General features: G+C 40.8%; 1 long non-coding RNA gene across 1 annotated transcript in view; it reads left to right on the forward strand.

Annotated features, from left to right (window-relative positions):
* The first annotated feature begins 8,781 nt into the window (after window positions 1-8,781).
* LOC115921692 overlaps window positions 8,782-15,744 on the forward strand; it is a 29,578-nt gene continuing 22,615 nt past the window's right edge. The window contains exon 1 of the long non-coding RNA XR_004063042.1: window positions 8,782-9,886. This is a non-coding gene — a long non-coding RNA (uncharacterized LOC115921692). The remainder of the gene's footprint in view (window positions 9,887-15,744) is intronic.

Here is a 15,744-nt window from a genome sequence, read left to right on the forward strand (position 1 = left end):
TCATCCAAGCGTGAACACATACCACACAACAATGGTACCAAATGATTTGGGATAAAACACTCTTTCATAAGACATAACAGTTTAATGTTCATAGATGATCTTTTTTAGTAATTAGCTATTTTCTAAGTGTAAACTGTTTTTGACTCACTCTGTATATAGGGCCCTATTATGTTGATTTGTAAAGAAAATAAAGGTTTTTGTTCTCTGCAATAGATGAGTACAAAATTATTATAATCTTATGGGTTAACTTGTTGTAGAATAATTTGAGGGGAACTATAATTATAGAAAGATGAAAACCGTACAAATATTGCCCTACGTTGGCATACGAGGCAGGGGATGAGGAGAACGCAGCCCCCCCCCCCCTTCCAACCTCTTAACCTCTCCCCGAAAATTTTGAAAATTACCAAGCCACTATATCATATTTGGCAATCAAATTACTCTTACTTCAATGTATTATCACATTTTAAAGGCCCACTGCACTACTTGTAGCTACTTGCGCCCTCTATATAACAAACAATGCCTAATCTGTGACCATTGGTCCCCCATGATCCTCTTTTTCTTATGTTAACTGAGAGCTGAGTTGATGAGATAGCTACCTGTCCAGTGACCTTGCAGGGCGCTCTAATCCCTCCTGTAACCTACGGCAGATAAGCTTTAAATTTGTTAAATTTCAATCGCAAAATCATTGTCACAACAATAAAGTATGACAGCTCAAAAACTAGAAGGTCGAAGTTCGAGGAAGAGGCCTCAATCGGGCACTCACGTGTTTGTCTCCCTGCACTGTGCCTTTAATAATTTCGCCCTCCTTTTATTTCAGGGAAGGGATGAAAAATGAGGTTTCCCCTTCAAAATTGGGCTTGGAATACCTTGCTTCCGATAAAATGTCAGTCAGCGGTCTGATGTGTCCGGAAGCTGCGACTTGATCGGCAGAGTCAGACGGGCAACTGCCAGGGTGAACCGGGGGGACTGGATGCGGAGTATAGGCGTCTGGCATGGGGAGTATGGGAGATGATGGTTGTCATTAGAGGCATGTGCGGAGAAAATGAGAGGGGGGCCTTTCGTGAAAAGAAGGGGAGTGAAGAGGAGGAGGATGGAGGTGGTGAAGGAGGAGCCGGGAGTAAAAGGACGGGCAGGAGGGAGCGAGAGGGAGGGAGCAGGAAGAGGAGGAGCCGTGAAACAGGAGGAGGCGGGGAAGGGAGAGGAGGAGGAGAAGGATTAGGAGCAGAAACAGGAGGTGAAAATGGCTGGAGTTGGCCGATTCTGTTGTCGAGTTTATAAAGAAACTTCCTGGTCGCGGTTAGCCGATAGATGGCGTGAGCCCCACTCAGAGCCTATAAACAGAGTTTCGCCAACTAGGTTTCAGCCGGTCACAACTTGGCATATATTCATGCCTGCCTAACAAAGCATTATTCTCCATGCTGTAACCATTGACTTGTAAATTGCAATTCCTGCATGCTGTAACCGACTACAACCGGGTCGGAAGAAACTCAGTGAGGGCTCTGAAAGTCGTTCATCCAAAAGCCTTAGGGGGGATGCCCCTTCAATACATGCAGAACGGAAGGTGTGAAGAGTTATAAAGGTCGAAGAAGTGCACATTACGGGCAAAGGTGTAAACACGCAAAACCAGTGACGGATTACCTTGTCAATATCTCCCAGTATGAACACGCCATATACATGCGTGGCTACGTCACTGATAATTTTGAACGGTGGAGGGGGGGGGGGGGTGAAAACACGGTGGAAAAGGGAACCAAAGTGGCGGATGGGATTGGGACAATTGGCCTGTGCGCACCTTTTAAAACAAATAAAAATAAAAAATAAACACACGAACCAAGTTATTTAAATGAAAAGACAAATGAATAAATATATATATTATATAAAAAGATAAGTTGGTATAGATACTAGATGGAAAATGAATAATAAACAAATCAATGTAAATGACCAGATTTCCTCCACACGAAAATGAAACAATATTTATAAACTATTAAAAAATCACTTAACCGAATGTACCGGCAATGAATTCTTATTTTTTATGACATTCATTTCCTTAATTAATATTTGATTATTAGTTATTAATGTACTTTTTCCTTTTATTTATTTACTTTTTATATTCATGTTTTGCTTGCATGTCAGGTAATTTTAGCGTATTTTCCCCTTACATAATGCTGGATTCGTGCTGGGAGGATCCCCCCCCCCCCCCCCCCCCCCCCACGCACCCCCCCCCCCCCCCCCAGCCATAGCTGTCATCCCCCTTCCCCCTTCCTACGCTCCACCCTAGCTTCCCCTGGTCATGCCCATCTGCCATCAATCAAAGAGCACACCCCTCCGGCTCGGGGAAGGGGGATGGAAGGGGTGGGAAGTCTCACTTGCTTACCCCCTTCCTGAACCCTTCGTTTCCCCCTGCTCTCAAACTTCATCGACGGTGAGTCACTGCCTAGTCTGCAAACGCAGACGCGATCCTCATGTCTTTATATATTTTACTTTGTTTACTTTGATTAGATAGATCCGACCGTGCATGGCATTGAATATGGATCTACTGTAAAGCGCATTTGATATGAAATGTATATGGAACATGCACTAAACAAATATATTATTATTATCATTAGTAGTAGCAGTGGAAGTAGTAGCAGTACTAGAAATAGTAGTGGCAGTAGTCGTAGTAGTATAAATAGTAGTAGTAGTAGTAGTGGTCTTGGTAGTAGTAATAGTAGTAGCAGTAGAAGCAGCAGTAGTAGTAGTAATAGTAGTAGCAGTAGTAATGATATGATTTTTATTTGTGTCATTATGATTATTATAGTTATCATCATTAATATTATTGTTATTGTTATTATCATCAATAGTTTTATTATCATTACTACTGTCTTATCTATTTTGTTATTAATTATTAATATTATTATAATAATTATAAAAGTACATTATCATCATTCTTCTGAGAAACTATAGCAACCAATCCCAAATCATATCGACTTTAAGCACATTCAGTTATACACTTAACAATAGAATATAAGCCCTTATTCAGCTCACTTTAATTCCTTACCATTTTGTGAAAGCCATTTCGTCACAGTTATCACACAGGGTAAGTTAGGGGCACCTCTCTCCGATTACATCAATTTGGTAAAACTAAGCAAGCTGCAGATTTTAAATCCAAATCTGGCATAATTTAAAATGTGCCCAATTTCTTTCACATTTTTAGGCCCAAATGGCACCTCCTGAAGAATGTGATACCCCTAATTTAGCTTGTTATACATACATATTACCAAACTTGTGCCCCATGCCCCCCCCCCCCCCCCCAATCCACTTACATAAGCCTGGATCCGCCCCTTCCTGAGTCAACAAAAGCCTCATACGTCATGTAAGTTGTGTTTAAACTGATACGCTGAGTTAAAACTTTCAGACTACTCGTCCGTAAATTCGTTAAAATGTGAATAATTAAAAACAATAATAATATCACGCAACTCCACTCAATTTCTACAAAAATGAAACTAAGTTGTGAAACGCTGGAAGTGACAAATGTTGTAGAAATGATTCAGTATCCTGCCATGGTTTGTATCACGTATCCTCACGTCTCTTATCTTAATCGTTTTTAATTTTGTCGTTTGAATCCATGCGTAGGGTACAGCTGGATCAACTTGTATTATTTTCAAAGGGGGTTAATATTGTTTGTGAACGCCTAGCGTTAACTATTATTATTTGTTTATGATTATGATTGGTCAGTTCTTTCTTGGAGTTGACGTCATACAGTGGGTGTAGAGATTTATTTTGGCCATAAAAGAAAACGTTTAGAAAAATATTAATACGTATTGATGATGAGATGAGAGTAATTACGAAAAGAAAAAATCTGAACAACCTTGTTTTTTAAAGAGAGAGGGGGTGAGGGAGGGAAAGGAAGAGAGGGACAGAGAGATAGAAAGAAAGAAAAATGGAAGGAAGGAAGGGATAAAGGTCGAGAAGAGAGCGAGAGAGAGAGAGAGAGAGAGAGAGAAAGAAGGGACTCAGAATGAGAAAGAGGGGATTTTGTCTTGAAAGATTCCAGATACCACAGCATAATGAGTAAGAAATTACAATAGATTTTTGAAGAAACAAAATAAGCCTATATTTAAAATCTTGCGCCTGACCGCGGAGTCTTTAGATTTCCGAACAGTCACACATCGGCTATTGCCATCCAGGTCAACGTAGCAAGACGCCCCCAGGGGCACTTTAAAAGGGGGAATGAGGGGGTCGGTGAGATACGGAGACCCTAGTTAACCTTTCCGGCCTATATTTTGTGGCGAGGTCTATTTTTGTTTGGTGCGTGTGTTTGTTTATTTCTTTCTTCCTTTCGTTGCTTGGTTGTTTGTTTACCATAAAAGTTTGCTCATAGAGTCATACAAGAAGAAGATGAACGGAAGTCATGACCGAAAGAGTCCATTCTGAATTCTAAATACAAACAAAAAATCATTCTTCTTCTTGTTATTATTATCAATAGTATCAATCGTATTATTATTATCATTCTTCTTATAATTACTATTATTATTTTCATAATCAATACATGTATTGTTATCATCATCATCATCATCATCATAATTTTCGTTATCATTATTACGGCACTCTCGCCACAAGCGTTTGCATTTTATAAAAGTTGTTACCTGTGAATTATTTTCACTGTATATAATCAAACATGCGAAGAATTTGGAAAATAAATGTTTACTTGAATTGAATGTGTTGTTCTTAATGTTGTTATCGTGTGTTTTGGGGGGTTATATTTTATATATAAAAAACAGACCTATGATCAAAATAATAGCCTTTCAGCATTTCAAATGCACGCAGCGTCAGCTTTTATCCACAACGAGTGCCATGGCCTATATATCTAATGGGATGTAAATAAAATGCATTTCCGTAAAATAAAAATGCATCGTTTAAATCACGTGATAGCTCATTTCTTCCCAAATGACCCTTAGCGTTGTACACAATGACGCAATTAGCAAACAAACAAAACATTGTTTAAATATTTCATTTCTGAAATACGAAGGTATACATCTTTCGCCCGTCGTGCCTTTCACCATGTTTACAAAGAGTAAATTCGATCTTTGAAGCGAAAGAAACAGTTTTACTTGCGATATAAATGCCTATATACAAGAGTTACAATACAAGGTGCTGCTGGGTATAATGCTGCTCCTTCTGTGAAATTTCTTGACGAGAAATTTGCATTGTGGTTTCCCCCTCGGAAAGATATAAACGAACCGACTTGGAAGGTTTCTTGGATAAGACTATAACTACAAATCTAATGAATATAATATGACAAGAAACTTTGGTCACATTTATCACATGCATGGATAGTATTAATAACCGTGAAGGATTTAACAGACAACGATTACATATAAGAGAAATAGAAGAAAATTCATTTTCGTTTGTTTGTGTTTGGTTTTGTTATCGTTGTTGTCATTGTTGTCGTCGTTGATGTTCGGTTTTATTTTGGCCTTAATTATATGAGCCAGAGTTTTTACCAGAAGAAAAGGAGAAAAACCAATATAAATATGTCAATAAGATGGAAAAGAAGAGGGGAGCGGGAGAGGGAGAGATAGAAAGAGAGAAAATTTTGTTCAAATGATATGTTTGAAAATGATAGAGAGTATAAATTTTTAGATCAAATCTATCATGTTTTCAGATAAGCGTGTATAATGTCCTCCACGTTCGGCGACGAGAGTCATATCTAAATGATTCAAATTAGACTCGTGTTAGCTTTCCTTTCGTCTTTTGTTAAAGCCCACACGTACAGAATACAGCTTGGCAGCCAGTCCATTATGTGACTATAATCAGAATACCCAGTCCCAATGAAGCATCGACGTAACTATATCAAATCAATTAGCTTTCTCGGAATGAATAGATAAATAGAAATTGCCGCACAAGGGCTACACACACACACACATATTGTTCATTTTTCATTAACAGGAGAATAATAAGGAACATATAAACAGAAGGGGGTATACGATGGAACCCTTAGGCACCCCCATGCGCTCCGTTTGCGTGCACTGTTTGTGTATTTATTCATAAAGGAACCTCTCTCTTTCCAAATTCCAGCTCTATGCTCTAGACATCCCTCCGACATCATAATGGTTTGGCCCCATCAAAATCGCAAACACACGTTTGAAATTGCACGAGCTGATTGCCGGGGAGAGAGAGAGAGAGAGAGAGAGGGGGTAGAGAGAGAGAGAGAGAGAGAGAGAGGTCTGAATGCCGGTTGAATGAACGAGCTTTGGCAAAATGTCGGTCGATTGATTCGTCGAAGGCGCCTCTCTCTCCCTCTCTCTTCCTCTCTCTCCCTCCCTCTCTCTCTCTCTCTTTTCCTCACTTTGTCTCTCTCTCCTTCTCTCTCCTTCTCTCTCTTCCTGTCTCCATTTCTGATAGCGTAGCCTGGTCGGTTCTGCTTTAGCGCCCCCACCCCCTTTTCTTAACTTCCTTCCCCTCTCTCTCTCTCTCTCTCTACCTCATTATTTAGCATACTCCCTTGATCTCGCAAGCTACTTTGCAAGACGTCTGAAACTCGTTTTGGGAGGCTGGTTGTTTAAAGTGAGCAATTTTATGCTTGTAGGTAATAATACGCTTACATTTTTTGTTTTATAAATATATATACAGGTATTTGTTATTTTTAAATAATGTAATATTAAGGAGATCCTTGGTATTATCTACCGACGACTGGCCGATACTATGCAAATACCCCCCCCCCCCCTTCCACCTCCACCTCCCCCTCCTCTTCTCTCTTCCCCCCTCTCCTTCCCTTTCTCCCCACAATATGTTTATCTATCCCTTTCCCTCTTTCTCCCTCCCTGTCACCTCTTCTCTGTAACCTTCTCTCTCCCTCGTTTGGAGTTCCGCAAGAGTACACACGCGCCTAATCGCTATTGATAAAACCACTAGAGTGGTGGGCCAATCGTACCGCGTGACAGATAATAGCGATCAAAAGCAACCGCCACCTCTAGACGCAAAACCAGTCGCTTCTGCAATATCACACCCGTCTCCAATTTTGGTCAGTGTTATTATGAGTTAGTCTTCTACACAGATGTTTGTATTTTTTAAGAATTAAGTTGAAGATCAATACATGCCCTCTTATTTCCAACACAATATCCATTTCAAACTTTTTCTTATTCACAGACGAACTTTATACCGCCATTTAGGGGGTGGGGGAGGGGATCTCTCCCATGTTACAATGCCTTTCCCAGTGTTATGAGTAGTAGGGTTATAATAATTATAGTAGGGGAAGCGAGGAGATGAAGGGGTAACGATATAGTCAACAAAGAAATGAATCATGTAGGTTACTCAACTTTTATTTGTGATTATAAATAAACGGATACAGGGGAAGTGCACTCCTGAAACGGAAAAAACAAGAGAAGCAAAAAGAGAGCAATTTGAGGGCAATTTCAATACCCTATTGCATGTCCTATAGAATTCATGTTCTGATTACGAAATTGTCGTGTTCGCATATTTCATTAGTTGATGCACATGGCCACTGAAATCGCGTTATGTTGATTTTCGAACTTAGTTGCTATTGTGTTCAAATGAGATTTACAAAATGAAAAGCTAGACAACTGAAAGAGAGAAAAAAGGTGGTGGCGTGTCCCCGATCACACCACAGACACGCAAGTTGAAACAAACAGAAAATGAGCTTAAGTTTTCGTAACAATCATTGCGCTGCTCATTGTGTTTTGATCATCAGTCGTTATGCATCATGTTGCGAAAAATCCCGGTCGCAAAAGAAGAAAAAAAATCCCCTATATACATGAGTTGTCAAAACCTATTTAAACAATGATGTATCCTGAAAAGAAGGTCTTTTAAACATGACGAAATCGCGTGACTGCCAAGTAGACATAATAATAATGATTATTGTATCATATTGTTGTTGTTGTAATTATTGATGAAATTAGATAGGAGATGTAATTGAGATATTTATCATTTTTGTTCAACTCATAAGTAGGGCATCTTGCGTTTTGTTTACGCATAGTTAATTCCAATCATATAGACATGCCGATTATCATGAACCACAACTAGTTATACCAATACCATGCACTTCCTCGTTTAGATGGTTCATAATAAACTCATGTCCTCGGTTCGTGCAGATCATTGATTCTCTTCATTGATTAGGAGTGCAAATATATGACGCGTCTAGTGGCGTATCCAGCGCAGGGGTGAGGCCAGGGCCAGGGGTCGCCCTAGTTTGACCCCTCCCTATAGATAAATAACAATTAAAAAAATCATAACTTGTCGTGGGTCTACCTCCTATATCACCCGAGGCCGCTGGAATCCATTATTAAACAGCTCCACCCAGCCTTCTTTGGTTGTACTTGTAATGCCAATGGGGAAGATCCCCCTCAGTTTTGTCAATTTCTGGACGTGCCGTTGGAGACAGTTATGAAAGCAATAATTGTAGTAGCAGGGGCTGAAAAGGAAAAGAGGGGCTACCGATGAAAAGACGGTTCCAAATAGTGAAAAATATGTTCCCCCTATCCCCACCCCTCCCCCACCCCTTCCTCATCCCCTCCCCTACCCCTAATGATATACGTTAATATGAGAATTGGCTAAAATCTACATCTCCTGAATCGTCATGTGAAATTTTAAAATGGATTCAAGTGACGTGCAGTCGCAAGGATCGCTAAAAACTAGTTGAAACGTGCACATTTTACGCTCATCTGAATCGTAAATACTGCTTGGTGTTTCCCTTTAAGTCCGTCGCGTGATGAACGCTCCTCGACTTGAGTGTTCGAAACTGCTCGAGAGAGTCTACTGTAGCTGACGGCCTCCGACTACTGACACTCGCCGCCGCTTTATTTCCATAAAAGCGTCTCGTTTCACTCTGCCTATAACGGTGGCCCACTCACGCCTGTTCCGTCTCGGCCGCTGACAGAGTAAGCACTGAAATTTCCTCCGACTGCGTCCTCGCCTCTGCTATCAAGTGCGTTGTTCGTGCTCACTTTTCGTCAACTATCCATTGGAATATTCACGAGATTGAACCATCACTGGATCAGGAAACTATTCCCATTTACAGAAATGTCTCTGACTGTTTGATTTATCTTTCAAGTGAAATTTGGCAAGCTTTTGATTGCACGGTGCTCTTCTGCGAAACTCTTCGATTTCGAACTTGGAGCCCGTGTCGTACAGCGGAGCTGATTCACCGAATCCGATATCGAATGCGTCATTATATCGCTGATTTTGTGTGCTTCCCGTTCTCGGATTAAGTTTATATTTTGCCTGGATAAACTCACATGCTTTGAAATACAGTACGTGAAATACCGAGGACGGAGCCTGATTTTACAGTGAACAGCAAGACCTAGAACTCACCGCTGAAAAATCGGAAGTAACAGCTCATTCAAGGTGACGTGCGTTTGCACCTAACCCGGGACTCCAGCCAGACACACACGTCGTTATCGCGAGGAGAAAACCCGTCAGAGAGAGAGAAAAAAAATCAGGAGATCTCAATACCGCGTGTTTGGTGCTGACTTGGAAGTTGGAAGTCATATTTAAAGTTTAATTTCCCACGAAGAATGTCTTGAACGTGTTTTTTTTTAGCTGTTGAAGGTGTGTGACAGAGGATTGGATATTTAAATTGATAGACTTAAACGTGAAAGAAAACATTTACAGAAAACATTGAATGACTGCCGAGTTAACCATTGTTGGTATTGGTAGTATTGGGAATATTGTTTCACACGCATTGCAGCCATACTTTCTTTGAATCTGTTTCCTTCTGTATTGATTCAACGTGAATTTTGGAAATTCATACTGTGGGCCTACGCTGTCATTAAACATCTGGAATAACTGCACTATTGTACTAAATATTCTGATGACAGTGTAATATTTCTTATATGGAATGACTTGTGATTGATGTCAATATTTTGGAAATTTTAACTTCTCTTATGTCGAGGTAAGTAATTTTCTTTTATAATAATATAGCCAGCCCATGGGTACGAAATTAAGGCTTTTACTGTTTGATATAAATGCTCAAAATGTCTTCGTGTGTTTATTTTTGTTTGCCCTAAATTTGAATATACCGTTGTAAATTGTTCTAAGTGTATTTGATATTTTGCAACCAAAGATGTGGATTTTAAATATAAATAGAAGCTCTTGAAACAACATCTATCCGAAAAAACCAGAGCGCATGGCCATGTATAGGCCTCTCAAATAAACGTGACGGGGGGGGGGGGGGGGCTCCCCCCCCCCAATCTTCCATTTAGAGACCAATAGAACTTTAACTTGGTAGAAGTTAGGGTTTTTCAAAACAGGTAAGTTGATAATTCAGCTCAGAAACTGAGTGATCTTAATACAGACTCGGGAGAAAATAATCCGCAAGACAGATAATATAAAGAGGATTCACTCACCGTTCAATACGCGACGGCTGTATGCTACCACACACTCACCAATTAAGACCGATTAGGCGAGGATCATTATGACGTCATCAGACATCAGTGAGCCGCTTGCTTCTCGTTGCCGTTGATCTCTCGCGATCTTGGTGAATAGTCACGTGTCAAATGTTTTGACTCGAGAGCAAGTAGTTACTTTATCCCCCCCCCCCCCCCCTCCCCTAACCCTCGTTCCCATGTGCCTTCCCAAACTTTTTCTTTGAATCATGCATGTCTACATTTTATTATTTCATCCGATTTTTATATCATGGTGTAGAGTAGGTGGTTTTCCCTCCTCTTTTGTCCTTCGATTTTCCACGGTAAATGCGCTTTTCATCATTTTAAGACCCCCTCGGAAAAAAGCATCGTTTTGGAAAGAATTTTGGGACCCTTACCCCCCCCCCCCCGCATCATGGTTATTGGCGGGGAGGGGGTATAGGCTAGCGTCGAGGAGAGGCAGTATAGGAGCCAGATGATGATACTCAAAACATGGCTAGTTTCTTGTCTTCGTCAGGACGTAAGCTACCTGGTATGGGTAAGATGAAAGAATTCAAGTTTCGGTGTTCCCGCCCTTCATTCTCATCCGAGAATCACTCCCCATCAATCAAGACTGACATCACGTGACTGACTTCTTCAAGATGGTCACATTCGAAGAGGATAGACGTAGGAGATAATTAAATGAATGAAAGGGGAAGTGGATGGGACAGTGATGTAAACAATCCTAGTTATGACTACTTGTAAATAATATCGAAGAACAAAAAATGCAACACTTTTCTGGTCAGGGAGAACAGAGAGGAATTGGTGTGTGAGAGATATAATAGCAAGGTAGAGAGAGAGAGAGAGAGAGGTGATTCTAAATGGCAAGCTATCGATGCGTCGATATTGATTATTATTTGTGAACACGGGTGACTTTACCTTTCGGAGATAACCGCCTTTTCAATGCTGCCATTGTTGCGTGCGATTCATTTCACTCAATGCACCGACTAAAAATACGCCGAGGACCCTAATGACGGCTATCAGGGAAGAAAGAAAAAACTGTTCGCAAAAGGCAAACTCCGACAATTATTCGTAACTTTGAATATATTGCTGTGAGGCAAGAAATCGGTTGATGACCAGAACCATTGTAATTATTGTTCATAATATTTGTTCGGAACTCTACTGGCTCTTCAAAGCGGAAAATATGACGATCATTATGATTTGAAAAAAAATTGACCTTGCTGCTGATATTTCTAGTAGGCCTATGCCTATAGGCTATACCAGGGACCAACTCACTGCCTATACTAAACACGCGCATGGGGATACTGTCAAGAATTATATGACGATCAATAATGTAAGATTCTTGAAGATTTTTCCTTCCCCTTCATGATTTTTAAAGCAAATGTTGTAGGGGTGACGTGGAAGTCCCCTTTAAAATGGAAGCCCCCACCTCCCCCGTCTATGTAACTTCTCCATCTGATTACGTTAGGAAATATTGGACATGATACAATGAGAGCGTTTACTATTTTTTCCTTCTCAGCCAAATATCATGATCAGACGATCTGCCCGCCCGCCCACTCGATTCTACTTTTCGTGCCTCATTAGGTTACTCACTAAACGTGATTCAAAGAAGAAAAAATAGAGTCCCGAATTGAATAAGGAAATGTTATGATGTTGCAGTGTGATGCAACGTAGGACATTTGAGGAAACATCGCTGCCTGTCAGCTTTGGAACTTTGTTTTTGTATCGGAACGAAATAGAAGACATCGTGTGTTGGTTTGGGATGTGAGGGAATCGTGTCAGTTTGGCCTCTTCTGCGTTCTGGAGATGACCGCAAACTATTATTTGTCTCCTTTTTTAGATTGACCACAGCAAACGCTGCCTTTCAGTTTGGGTCGCATCCTGGATAGGTGAGTGAATAGAAGAACTCATGGACGGGAAGACGCTCCATCAATCAATTTTGATTGAGGATTCGATAGAAATAAAGAGTATGAATCGAGGAAGACGAAGGTTAAGACGAACAAGAAGAGCCATGGCGTTGTGGAATAAAGACTCGAGAGAGGTGTAAATAGTTACTTGAGCTGTGCACTCGGGTTTGGGAGACAAAAAGTTGAGGCCAAATTCCCCCTTTTTAATTTTAATGCAATACGTTATAATTATTGATTATCTGTTTGTGTATTTAAGATAGGGAATAGGAAAGAAAATGAGAAAAGAAACCGTTGGTAAAATTCTACCTGGTAAACTTTTTGAGATTGCAAAGACCAACTCTTTGTTGCGTGACATTTTGATGGGCTTATCATTTCATCTGGCCTATTTTACCCTTCCTACACTACTTCAAGCAGCTCATGGTGCAAGTCGTGTAAAATAGAGCCATTACATTATAATTTTGTAATTTTCGTGATATTTAGTGACGTAGTCCAGTTGGCCGTTTTCCACTAATTCTAATCCGCTTTTTTGCTAAACTCACGCGTAGCTGTCATGAAGGCGGGCTCTTCAGTATGTTTTAAAGTTAGACACCATCATTTCATTAACATATTGTGTTGATGTTACGTCATGATACTGGGCCAGTTATGTGCTGTGGGCAGACGACTACTCGTTTTTATGATAAATAGGTCCACTAAAACATTTAACTTGCGTTCTCTGAGCTGAGCTTCGTATCGGGCGACGATGGGATAATGTCTGCCTTGAATCAAGAGTGGGAGTACGCAGTAGTGAGCTCGTAACGCTGTATAACCCGCCTATATTTAGCCCGTCCCTACGTTTAACGAGTTAGACGGTGCGATTGCGTGTCATTGGCGGGTGCGTAGACATCAACGAATAACCTAGTCTGAGTTGCCAGACACTTTAACAAGTACGTGCGGCGATCGTTTTGTGGAAGGCCGTGTTTCTTCCGTAAATATTCCATAATTCACAATATTTGGAATCAATCATGTAATCCACATGATCACACTATACCAAATGCGTAGAAATTGTATCAGGGTTCGTTAAATAGTGTAGGTAACGAATCCATTAATCGTCATATACCTCACGTGGGTCTGTTTGATGTATTCTAATAACGTTAATATCAACGGAGAGCGATTGCAAAGAGGGTCGGTGAGCCTTTGTCGTGTTCACATGGAAATAAATCCCCGAGTGGTCCTCTTCACATGCGAAATGTAACCTGATGTTCATGTACACGTGCATGTTATGGTAAAACAAACACTTAAAATAGTGGTGAATCGAATGTTTGTGGGAACGTGATAAGAAGCCGCATTTGTGGTATTTGCTATGTTTGGGGTTCGTGAAGGGATTGTATATTAACTGATTAAGATTCTATTCGCACGTTTCCATGGCAAGACTGGAAACCAAACGTGTTTGTCCTCGTCACGTATCGAATAGAAACGAGGCGACCAGAATCAAGAAAATCGTTTTAATAATATTCTATCGTTTTGCATGGGATATGGATATGGGCCCTGACTATACTGCTTGCTAGAAATTAGCGATTGTCGTAATTAGGTGTCGCAGAATCAATAGAGGTAATTACTCTGCTTTCGAATTTCCGTGGAAAGAAGACACACAACGCATTTATTATATTAACAAAATTCTTAATCTGCATCCAGATTAAGATTCTAGTTCTTTCTAAATTCCAGGGGCCCGTTTCTCGAAAATGTCATTATAAGTTCTAGTTCATGGATATAATAACATGACGGTTTCGGGAAACTAACCTCGGGTGCAATGAGCATAATTTTATGGGCAAGAATTGTAGAGTAGTTTGGGGTCACAAGCACGGACGTCGTGAAGATTTTAATAGTCATCGGATCATCATGTGGTACGGTGTTAGGGTTTGATGTGAGTTGGGCTACATGGGTTAAGATTTGAGGTGTGAAGGGGTACTTTGATGGCACTTGAGACCCGCACCTCTCGCTTCCCGACAGTCATCGGGGTATCACATCTCTTTTATCGGAAAGGAAGACTGGAAGACTGAAGAAAAAAACATGTTAAAACCATGGCAGGGACGTGGCGAGAGCGAGGTCGTGTTATTCGATATCGAATTCGGCAAACGCGGGCAATCGGCGGAATGATCAGAAAGATGCGCTCCCAAAGATTCGCCGCACTTGCGCTTGCTCTTGAGTCTTATCGCTTAGCATTCTATCCCTTAACCCCCCCCCCCTCTCTCTCTCTCCCTCTCTCTCTCTCTCTCTTTCTCTCTTTCATACTTCTTGTCCATGCATTTCTTATCTCGGCTCGCTCGTCGCTCTCTCTGTCCCATCGATGTCGTTCATTCCACGCGTTTGTCCCCTCCATCTCATCTGATTTACCCCTCCCATTTTCTTCGCCGTCTCAAATTTCATTTATCTGCGTCCGTCGGCTGCTGTCCCATATTCCGAATTATCATCGAATCTTTGCCCATCCCCGCCACGTTTCGCCCCCCAGGCATCCTTCCCTTACTAAACGCATCTTCCCGGCTTTCCAGCTCCGGTGGGAGAACGTGGAAGGAAACCAGTAAATTTGTAAGGAGGAGCAGAGATAGAAAGGAATGTTGAGAAAAAGTGATGAGATTGAATTCTGGTCATACAGTCATGTAGGCCATATCATTTTATTTGTAGCTATGTAGAGAATCGACATCGCTCGCGTCTTTTGACATTTTTGGTTATTTTGCGTTTTGAGCTGCAAAATAAAAATCAACTTTCTATAATAAACATAGTTTTATGTACACTGATTGCTAACATACGGGTATGGTAGAAAACATCTTATTTTCTGATCATCTTTCTGAAAACATATTAGGATGCCAGTATCAAGAAGAAGACGGAGGCGATGATGAAGAAAAGGTATTTATTAGCAATATTTAGTTACTTTTTTTCTTCAGATTTAGTCTTTAACATTTACCAGTTTAAGCGGTAATTTCCTGCAATTTTGTGAGAAGTTGACATAATCGTACAAAACACAAGACTGCCTTTAAACTTGGAGGAAACCAGTTACAAAACAGAGGATGTTGGGGGCGCATGTAAAGGTCGATGGGGATGAGGCTAGGGTGTGTAAGATGAGGAGGTTGAGGAGGAATAATCGAATTACCAATCTACGAAAAAAAGGGGGGATGGTGGTGTGGATGTGGCAACTGGACTTCAATCTCTGGTAGAACTGGAAAGTGGACTATGAAGATGACGGACGTATAGGAGGAGGAGAGAAAGAGAGAGACTTGACAGGACAGGGAACCGTTTCACAAAGCCTTTTTCCAATGACAAATGACAAAAAACAGTGACAATTCTGCTGATAACCAATCAGAAACAAGGATTTCAGTAGCTTATAACAAAAACTGTCATTTGTCACTGATGAAAAGTTTTGTGAAATGGGGCCCAGGATGGCAAAAGTGGACGAGAAAGCCAAAGACGAAAGCTGAAGACCAATGTGCGGTTGAGTTAGGCGATCG

Source organism: Strongylocentrotus purpuratus, unplaced genomic scaffold (genome assembly GCF_000002235.5).
Source record: "Strongylocentrotus purpuratus isolate Spur 01 unplaced genomic scaffold, Spur_5.0 spur5_scaffold_10, whole genome shotgun sequence".
NCBI lineage: Eukaryota > Metazoa > Echinodermata > Echinoidea > Camarodonta > Strongylocentrotidae > Strongylocentrotus > Strongylocentrotus purpuratus.